Consider the following 9,117-nt stretch of genomic DNA (forward strand, 5'->3'; position numbering starts at 1 on the left):
ATGAGGAAACTGAGATCTATTCAAGATCAAAACTTCTTGTCTTCTAAGTGCAGGCTGTGTCTCCTCCTCAGTGTGTAAAGACCTGAAATCTATAGAGGACACAAAAGGACCAGATGAAGTCCTCTAATCAAAGACACACTGATCAAATGCATTGTAGTACACAACTACAGCAAACATCATTTTTCTTGGGGTGGTTTCTGCTGCTTCGCAATTGACTGCCAGTGCCTCTAGAAGGGGCAGATATGACACAGCCAGGGAAGATGTTCACTGAAGCAGTTTCCCAAGCTTGCCTGACATAGGATTTGTCAGGCATACAGATTCCCAGGACCCTTCTGGATCTTCTGACTCTGTTGGGAGAGGTGTGTCCCTGGGATGTGTCTGGAGAACAAATGCCCTGGGGCACTGGAGTGGACAAATTTGACAGATAGTGGTTTCAGAAGCCCAACTCGATTTAAACCCACATTTCAGCTCTCTCTACCCGCTTTGAAGTTATTCATAATGACCTGCATTGGGTTCTGTTGCGTTTCCTCTTTCCCAGTGACAAAGATTCAAATAGCTGGAGGCGGCAGGGATGGAAGGAAAGCTGCAAAGGGTCTGGATCTTCTTCACAACGAAAGAGGGAGAGATGGCAGGACCCGTCAGGCCTCCTGCTGCCGAATCGTTTCTGTGGCTGTGATACTTGCGAGAAGGTCTAACGTAATCAAACAGTCAAGGGTTCCTGGGAGAGACCCGGCTCTAACAAATTTCCTAAACCATTGCTGCTGTGTTCTGGAAAAGAAAGCTTGCAGTTCTAACACTGCTTTAGCTGGGGCCATCACATGCCAAGGTGGGAAGATCCAGGGCAAGAGTGATCGGTCGGCCAGGGGTAGGATAGCTGTAAAGCTCCGTGAATGGCAGCGTCTACGCTCACTGCCAGAAGTAAAAGGGCACAGCACTTCTGTGGTTTGGGCTTGCCTGGCACTGATCCTTGCCTTTTTCTGGTACTGTTTTCTGATGTTACTGCGGAAAAACAACCGTCCTGCCTTGTTTGATTGATCTAGTGTGGGCGGGCTGACCACACCTCCATCACCAGGCTCACGTATATGAGTGACACAGTCCTAAGCCAATCAGTGAAGGCCACCTCTCTGGTCATGTGATAGATTGGTTCCGGGATGGGCCTGAGGCTCAGTCCCAGCCAATGAGTAGGGACCCAGGTTGTTCTCAGATCTACCTGTCTCACCTCCCTACCTGGAGCTGTTTCTGGCTGCCGCGGCCATCTTGCCTCTGTGAGGGGGCACCCGCCTGAGAAGGGAGCCAACCCGGGGGAGAACTAGGGCTGAGAGTTGGCGGGAGAGCAGGACTGAATGGGTTTCACTGTGTCAGGCCCAAACTCGGCCAGGCCTCATCTGCCCCTAGCCTTTTCAGGAGACAATACGCTTTTGTCTTGAGTCTGGTTGAATTGGGTTTCTATAATTTATAACAGAAAGAACACTAACAGAGTAAAAAAAATTTTTTTTTCTTTTAATCCTGTGGTTTGCTTATAGGCTGGTCCTGCCAGAGGGCTGGCAACATGGACAAAGGGAGCTGCCTGGGTTCGAACTCTCGAGTTCCTTCCCTCTCACCTGTGGCCTGAGAGCTGGGTCCTACCCTTTTCCTCCCTTTCCTCCACAGCTTCCCCGTCTCAGCTCAGATGGCCATGCTGCAATGAATGGACCATCCTTAGAGACAGTACGGACTGGATTAAGCGATTCCTCCCCTCCTCAGTGTTTCTTAGTTCTGAGTCCTGCTCAAATTCCAGAAGACAGCAGCACCTGGCTCTCACAGGGACTGCCTCTCCCGCTTCTTGGAGGGTGAGTGGGCCAGGCTGCCTTAGCAGAGATGGACTGGTCTGCCCGCCCCACCCACAATGGTGAGGAAGTCTCCAGAGCCCCTGACAGTGCACGGATCTGCAGCAGCTTGGACAGGAGTGGCTCCACCCCAGCAGCCCCCCACGTTCACCCCCCGCCCCCATCTGCCTCGGTGTGCTGCCCAGAAGGGTCGAGCTGTAGGGCTTCTTCTTGCCCTATTTAAGCTGTGCTGAGTCTGCAGAGTCTCAGACAGAAGCTGCTCGGTTCCAGTCTAGTTACCACATCACTTACATAGCTCCCCTCGCGTCATCAGGCATCCTCTGTTTTCCTGATGCTCCTGTGCCTGCGGCCCCACCTCAGAGACCCTGTCCTGTCCTGTACTATCTGTTACTCTTCAGAGCAATGAGCCAAAGGCTGACCCTCCCTTTGACGACCCCCTTGGGTACAAATGGGGCAAGTGAGAAGAGAGCTTCAGGTGAAAGGCAGGGGAGGGGTGGGCTGACCCCAGACCCATGTGCAGGTCTGTTGAGAAGGTCTCCTTGTCAGTAATAACCCCATGACACAAATAGTTCCCATTTTTTAACCAATAATTTGCTCACCCCTTTTCTTCCAGGGGAAGGCACCAACACCCGGACAGGGACAACGATGCTGGATGTGGTGGAAGAGGCCGGATCATGCCTCTTTCCCCACAGCCAACCCAGAAGGCATGCGTTCCAAAGCCCCTCATTAGGGCCTCCCAGCAGGCAAACAAACATCATTAATCTTGGCAAAGTGAGTGAAAGCACATTCACCTGTCCAAGCCAGAGAATTAATGTTGTGTCAATAGGAAATTAGTGTTTACCTCTGGCCTTTACCTCTTCCCTTTGCTACAAAGAGCCCAGGGTGGACCAGCCCAAATGCAGGACCATAGTCAGAGGAAAGAAAAACAAAACCTCAAAACACAGGTGCCAGCCTGGGGCTGTGCTGGATGGGATGCTGGGAAGCCCAGCTGAGAGTGAGTTCTCAGGTGCAGGGAGAGCACAGGAGACGTTCCCAGCCTCAGACAAGGTGAGTGGTGACAGCAGTGCTTTGGCGGCAGAGATTCTCACAGGACTGTGAGCCTTACTGGACATGCTTCCCTCACCCTGCATGGACGAAGGCGGCCACAGGTGACTCCGTTTTCTCTCCCGTACACTGACATCAGGCAGTCAGCGCATGTAGGTTGAAGGGTGCAATGTTATTGGTCAAGGAGCTGCTGTTTATTGAGCACCTACTAAGTGCCAGCTACTGTGTGTGGTGATAGAGATTCTCTAAGAATCCTACAAAGAAGCTATTTGCCTTTTTCTCAGATAAAAATGATACTGCAATGCAGAAAAATTCAATAGGCTAGCCTCAAGGTCACATGATACAGGGAAGGGGCGAGGCAGATTTGAACCTGGGTCTGATTCCAAAGCCAGCGTTTTCCCTAATAATGGTCACGCACACTTTCACACCAGGCACTGCACGTGAGGTCAAGTGTAAAGACAGGAAATCTCTGAGAAAGTCTTCTGGGTCACTCTGTGTTCCTCCTATCCCCCAGGAATGCCTCACTGCTGGGGGGTGGGTCAGGGAGAGGCCGGGCTGGGCCGGGCCAACTGGAGAGTGTGAGGGTGTGTGCGTGCCTGTGTGCCCCAGGAAAAGGAACCAAACAAGCCGATAAGATCTCTTGTTTCCAGAGCAAAGCACCAATTAAACACAAGGCAGATGTGAGCAAATAAAGCTGTGGCGTCCAGAGAGAAAATCAATACTAGATTATATGCCCTAGTCCAATCATATACCAATTAATACAGAGCGGGTGGGGCTGGGTGCTGGGGGAAGATAAGGCGGGGGGCCAGCATGCAGGGGCTGACTGTGCCTGCCCCCACCGTCCCCACAACTTGGGGCTCATGCCCCTTCCCTCCTCAGGTGGGGGCTGCCGGCCCTGATTCTAAAGGGCTGTGCCTGAGGTCTCTGGGGGGCAGCTCGTGTGAGCGGTGCAGCGTGGGGAAGTGGGGGAGGGTAAAATGAGATGCCCTTTAGTCTCGGCGACTCGGAAGGAAGGAAGAAGAGCATAGAGATGCTTCTGGAGGGTGGCACCCACTGGGAAGGCACAGACAATTTGGAGCATGCAGACAGGCTGTTTGATGTTTGGTTTGCCACATAAAAAAATAAGGCACTCACTTTTGGAAAGTGCTAGAAAATCAAGCCAAAACGGGAAAACTGGAAACCAAATTTATATCCCTAACAAATGATATTGAAGCTGCTGGTTATTCTGTCCATGTTTTTATTTAATTCAGAAAGTACAGCCGAGAAGTTAATAAATGATTTTCAAGAGGGGTGATAAAAGATAAATGCCAAGGGTTTGCAGCACAGGACCAGGTGACTGTGGGGGTGGGGTGGTCTAGAACATTCCATGGAAAGACTTCACGTTCATCACCAGGGTGCCAGGGACAAGGCAGCGTGACACACAGAGCCACCTGCCAATGGAGAGTTTACCAAGTTTAGCAGGCCCCCTGCCTCAGGGAGGTGGCTTTGGCAACATCGGAAGGACAAATCAAAGGTGCCGACATCCCAGGGAGAGGAAATCTGGCTGTGGGCGGGGTGCCTGGCTGCAAGGACAGTCACAGACCGTGAATTCCTGCCCTTGTGGGGGTCAAGACACATGGCTGCAGAGCAAGTGCGCCCTTCCACAAAAATTCCCAGTGCTCTTGGGGAAAGGAGACCCAATGTTGTGTGGGAAGCAGAAAGCAGAAGTGGAAGGAAAGGTGACAAATTAGTGTTGAAAAGGGCACCTGCTTCCGTTTCTCCTGTAGGAGGCCCCTCTGGCCAGCGCCCCTCCTGTTCCCTGAATACTCAGGGATGCAAGCCCCAGAGGCAAGGGTCCTTTGCAAGTGGGAGTACTGTGGGCCAAGGACTGTTGCATGCCAAAGAAAAACGAAATTTGCTAGCCGAATATTTTTTAGACATTTTGCAAGATGCACGGCCTCCCTGACAATTTTTAATGTACTAACTGCCTGGTCCAGTGAGCTGATTAATTGGTGCTGGAGAGATCAATAAAAAACAGAAAATTAAAACAATTTTAAAGTGATTAAGTAGTTTAACACCTGTCTCCCGTCACGTCAGCGCAGGAAGAAAAATAAAGCAGGTGTCGAAGGGGCCTCCTGAAGCAAGAGAAAACAGCGCCTGCCTCGGAGAAATGACAAATCACAGCTGGCGGATCAATCTGAGTGCAGGCAGCCCTTCCCCAAGCCCACCTCGGCGGCAGGAACCAGAGACCCCCAGGAGGCTGGCACCTCCCCTGGTGGCTCCTTCAGCGCCACTTCTCAGCTAGGGAGGAACAAGTCTGTCCAGACCCTGAAAACAGGGCAGGAGGGAGTGAGGGAAGCTGAGGAACATCTTGGCCTAGAACTCTGGACGGGATGAGGTGAGAAGGCACCAGCTAACCTTCTCCTGACCTCCCTTCCAGCCAGTCAGAGCTGAGTCTGTGCTATGTGGAGGGGTTCAAAGGCAACGAAAATGCATTTGGAGAGCTGTGGGGTCAAGACAGGGAAACGCACAGTCAAAGCTCTCTAGGATTAGCTTCAGGGCTCCACCCTTACTCCCTCCAACCTCCACCTTCCCCTGGCCATATCTACAGGTGTGCAGATACCTGCTCTGATGGCTCAAATGTCCCTTGTAACTCCTCCGTGCCAGCCTCACTCTCTTTGCCCCCGTCAGCAGCTTCAATGGAAGCTGAGTCACTCCTATCCCATAGTTTACTGTATTTGACTCCGAATCACCAGAAATAAATTCACGGAGCTCAAGAAACCCTAAGATGGTTCTTCTCCAACTTCCCCACCAAAGTCCTAACAGCGGAGTAGAAAGAACGTGGACAGGAAAGTGAGGGGGAATTCACAAGTGGAGAGGTAAGCCCCCAAGCGAAACATTTCACAAGTCTCCTGTTTTACCTTGAAAGTGGACTTGAATTTTGCACACCCAAAATGCAGAATATACTAAATGATACTCGTGTTCTGGCGCACCACTACACCTCCCTGGAGGTTGGGCTCAAGCCTTAGGCTCAGGCTGTGAGCTCCTTGCGAGGGGAGCTAGACCAGCCTCCAGCACCTGGGGGCGGGATGGGCCACGCCCCTAAAAACCCACATTATTCTCACCTGCTTGCTGGGACGGTCACACGTTTGTTTTCTGCTCTCTAGCTTCCTGTTCGCCTTCAAGGTTCCCTTGAAGCTTTCCCCACCAAGACCAGGATGGAAAAGGAACTCGAAGCAACAAGAGAAACCTTGCAGCGCGTTCAAAACATTAAGTTTTAAACATGTTTAAGAGTGTGATCTAAACATTAAGTAACATAAAATGTTTAAGAACATCAAAGCCCTCAGCTGAACTTCTTACTAGCAATTCCCACTTTGTAAGCCTCCCTATTAACACCTGTCACACTAAATAGGAATGGAAAAGGAGTCACAGCAGTTAGAGGCCAGGGTCAAGGCGTTCCAACTGTGAGTTTTAAAGTGTTTTACTAGCCAGATTTTCCTCCTTTCCCCTACTTCCTTTTGGGCTGGGAGCTCTGCTTCTGTATTCAGTGTTTGGGCCTCTCTGTACACAACAATCCGTTTGGGGCCTCTCTGTACACAACAATCCGTTTGGAGCCGTCTTAGTCTCGAAGAAAACTTGTCAAACGCCATACAGCAAATTTTATGCCAATGACAAGTCCACACAAAGAGATTTTCAGTTGCTTCGGCTATTGGCCCGCTTTTAAAAATCATCCATACAGCCAAGATCTCCACAAGATATAAACTATCTCTCGGCACTTCCTGCCACACGCTGTGACTCTGGAGACCGGGCCGGGGATGGAAGCGAACAGTCCCCACCATCCAACTCTTCTCACAGATCCCAGATGCCCGCTTGCCAAGGGTGCCCCCTCCGGGTGTGGCTCTCAGCCGGAAGGGCCGAGTGCAGGGCTGGCCTGCGACACCGCCCAGGCTCGGTGCTACCCACAATGCCAGTGAAGGGCCCAGCCCAGGTACCTCACTGCTCTCGGAAGCAAGCACAAAGTTCTTGACGCGGCGCCCTCGGGCCTGCGGCTGCTCCCTGTAGAGTAAGGATCAGACTGACGAAGATAAAGTTTCCCCGGGCCCAAGTTCCAAACTCGGCTGTTTTGTTTCTGTTAAAATGCAATTGTTTTTCTCTGGAGTGTGCGGTGACTGCTCGGCGTCAGGAAGATGTATGAAAACCTCCACTTCAATTCAGCATCCCTTTTCTCCCAGACAAACACGGTCGGATTTTAATAAATCAAAGAGCCACACTGTTTAATAAAAATTTATTGACTTACAAGTGATTATTTATCAAAAGACCATTAATAGCAGGTGCTGAAATGATGTGTTACTGGGTGGTGCTGGGGAGACTAATAGGAAATCAATGCAGCTGGCCGGCCAGAATGCATATGAGAAGCCCACCCCCCCATCGGCTAGCGCAATTTCACCGGCAAAATACACCAGACGCTACCCCTGGTGCAATGAAAAGTTCCCCCTTTTTATTTATCGTTTACAAATGAAATGATCAATACTTTTAATCTAGAGCAAAATTTATTAACTTTCCCATCGGAGAGAGACATATTGACTGGGGGGGAGAGGAGGTGTTAGTGCAGTGGAAGATGGATGGCTGGATGGTCGTCTCTTAGCCTGTCCAAGAGCCAGTGTGCATGCAGCTGCCCTTCCAGCCCACAGGTCCCAGGCCACACGGGGCAAATGCGACTGGAGAAATCGAGTCTGGCCACCGAAGAGGCACAGCGGGCAGGCATGACCTGTGACACAGTGGACTCGTTCACATGTCACGGATGTGGGAAGCACCTGTCCCACAGACCACTGAGTTTCTGTGGTCAGTTTCGGGGAGGAACAGCAGGGTCTGCAGACCCAGAACACTTCTGCAGCACAGCAGGGTGAGATGCTGCTGTGAAGGGCTGGCACAGGATGGTGCCCGAGGACTGGTCGCTGGGCTGGGCTGGGCATTCAGGGCTCTGTGGAGCGCTCCCTGCTGCCTCACAGCCAGCCTTTTTTAATCTCTGAAGCGCTGCAATAGCGAGGGGTGGGGAGCTGACACAGTGAAGAACCAAGTTCCGAAAAGTTGGTTCTATCGTCCACGAGGTTGCCATCCCAAACCGCCCCATCAAGCTGAGCTTGCTATCTCCGGCGTGGCTGGCAGCCTTCTCCTGAGCTTCCTCTGACAGAGGAATTTTACTTGCCTGTTTTGAAAACTCCTTCTCTAACTAGCCGGGCGAGGGGGCGGGGGGATCTCATATTTGAGTGAAAACAGCTGATCTCCACATTCAAACCTGCCCGGCCTCACTTCACCCGGACACCAGTGCCCCTCTGATGGAGTCAAGTTTCACCAGCTCTGATGTTTTGGAGAAATCAAGTGGATACAAACAGACATATTTCTGAATTAGATGGCTTTAGAACTTAGAGCTAAAGTTTGAGCCATGGGTTTAAAACTTACAGACACTTGAGGTGGGAAGAGCTTTGGAGGCTGTCTAGCCCAAGCCCTTAATTGTGGATCAGGAACGCAAGAAAAAGAGAACGGCAAATGAGTAGCAGGTTAGGAAGTGGGATTAGAAGCTGGCCGGTGCTCACCCCACTAATTGATGCCGTTAGTTTTATGCCAGGGTCATCCTCATTGTTGCTAGGATCCTGAGGGCAAGAGTATTCTGGACTTGACATTGCCTTACATGTTCTTCCTAGGTGGTGTGAGGTTTTGCAACTCAAGACCCGGCCAGCCATCCCAGATGGAACTCCTTCCTGCCTTATGGATAATGCGGAGCCTGCGGGTCCCCAGTTAAAGAGGATGGTGTAGCCTGAGGCCTCTCCATGCTTGTGACAAGCACTAAATAAAGCTTTAGAGAGTGCTTTTTTTTGAGGTGTAATGCACATCTCTGCTCCTAGTAAAACAGTAGACTAATCCTAGCTTAGTTTCTGCTAGTATTTCTTTTACACAGCAGTGACTCTAACCCCAGCTTTTTAACACTCCGCCATGCCATCAGCAACAGATAGGCCTGATTTCGTAGTTTGTTTTCTCTCATTGTTTTCAGCACACCAATGAAAACCATGATGTAAATGTACTGAACAGCAGACAGCTTTTAAAAAAATAACTTTTAAAAAGGGAACTTGATCTTCAAGACCAATTTTAAAGATCATCCCAGATGGTTGTTAAACACTAAACACTATAAATATCGCCTCCTCTAAAGGCTGAAAACCACTGTTTACTCTTGGTAAAACAGTTCATAAGAGGCTGTTCCCTACAGTCAAAA

General features: G+C 50.6%; 2 long non-coding RNA genes across 3 annotated transcripts; both read left to right on the forward strand.

Annotated features, from left to right (window-relative positions):
- Window positions 1–1,136: 1,136 nt before the first annotated feature.
- On the forward strand, window positions 1,137–2,598 carry LOC123384835. 2 transcript variants are annotated; one of them, XR_006596502.1, is made up of 3 exons: window positions 1,137–1,265; window positions 1,651–1,829; window positions 2,440–2,598. It is a non-coding gene; the product is annotated as an uncharacterized LOC123384835 (long non-coding RNA). The 2 variants fall into 2 exon arrangements; XR_006596501.1 differs by having other exon boundaries at window positions 1,145–1,829.
- A 1,123-nt stretch (window positions 2,599–3,721) lies between these two features.
- Window positions 3,722–8,297, forward strand: LOC123384836. Its single transcript, XR_006596503.1, has 2 exons — window positions 3,722–5,728; window positions 6,017–8,297. It is a non-coding gene; the product is annotated as an uncharacterized LOC123384836 (long non-coding RNA).
- Window positions 8,298–9,117: the final 820 nt, after the last annotated feature.

The sequence above is a fragment of the Felis catus genome, chromosome B1, assembly GCF_018350175.1.
Source record: "Felis catus isolate Fca126 chromosome B1, F.catus_Fca126_mat1.0, whole genome shotgun sequence".
NCBI lineage: Eukaryota > Metazoa > Chordata > Mammalia > Carnivora > Felidae > Felis > Felis catus.